This window comes from Nannospalax galili, unplaced genomic scaffold (genome assembly GCF_000622305.1).
Source record: "Nannospalax galili isolate Female #2095 unplaced genomic scaffold, S.galili_v1.0 scaffold543, whole genome shotgun sequence".
NCBI classification, from domain to species: Eukaryota; Metazoa; Chordata; class Mammalia; order Rodentia; family Spalacidae; genus Nannospalax; species Nannospalax galili.
Window position 1 is genome coordinate 3,829,467 of NW_008352270.1, and position 1,231 is coordinate 3,830,697.

Below are 1,231 nucleotides of genomic sequence, written 5' to 3' on the forward strand. Positions count from 1 at the left end.
AAAATGACCTAACAGACATCTACCGAATATTCCACCTGAGCACCAAAGAATATACTTTCTGTTCAGCACCCCATGGAACCGTGTCCAGAATCGACCATATACTGGGGCACAAAACGAACCTCAACAAATACAAAAAGATTGAATTAATTCCATGCATTCTATCAGACCACAATGCAATAAAGATTAAAACCAACAGCGGAAGAATCCCCAGTAACCTCATGAACACATGGAGATTAAACAACACACTCCTGAATGGTGAATGGGTTAAAGGAGAAATTAACAAAGCAAAGTATTCCTAGAACTAAACAAAAAGGACAATAGAACACAACAAAACCTCTGTGACATACTGAAAGTTGTCATTAGAAGGAAGTTTATAGCTCGAAGTGCCTACATTAAAAAATCAGAAAGATCACAAATAAATGACTTAACATTGCAACTCAAGACACTTGAAAAGCAACAGAAAATGAAACCCAAACCCAGCAGACAAGAAGAAATAACAAAACTCAGAGCAGAAATTAATGAAATAAAAACAAAGAAAATAATACAAAGAATCAACAAATCCAAGAGCTGGTTCTTTGAGAAGATAAACAAGATTGATAGACCACTAGCCCAGTTGACCAAAAGAAAGAAAGAGCACCACCAAATCAACAAAATCAGAGATGAAAGGGGAAACATCACAACAGACACCAAAGAGATCCATAACATTATAAGGGAATACTTTAAAAACCTATATGCTACTAAATTTGAAAACCCAAAAGAAATGGATGGGTACCTAAAAGCATGGGAACCACCAAAGCTAAACCAAGAAGAGAGTAACAGCTTAAACAGACCCATAACACATAAGGAAATTGAAATAGTAATATAAAACCTCCAGACTGAAAAAAAATCCCAGGACCAGATGGATTTATGGCAGAATTCTACCAGACATTTAAAGAGGATCTGCATCCAATACTACTTAATTTATTCAAAAAGATAGAAATGGAGGGAGAGCTTCCAAATTCCTTCTATGAAGCCAGCATCACTCTAATACCAAAGCCAGGTAAAGATACAACCAAAAAGAAAACTATAGACACATACCTTTAATAAACATAGATGCAAATATCTCAACAAAATACTTGCAAACCGCATACAAACACACATCAAAAAGATCATCCACCATGATCAAGTCAGCTTTATCCCAGAGATGCAGGGATGGTTCAATATACATAAGTCAATAAACATCATAAATCAT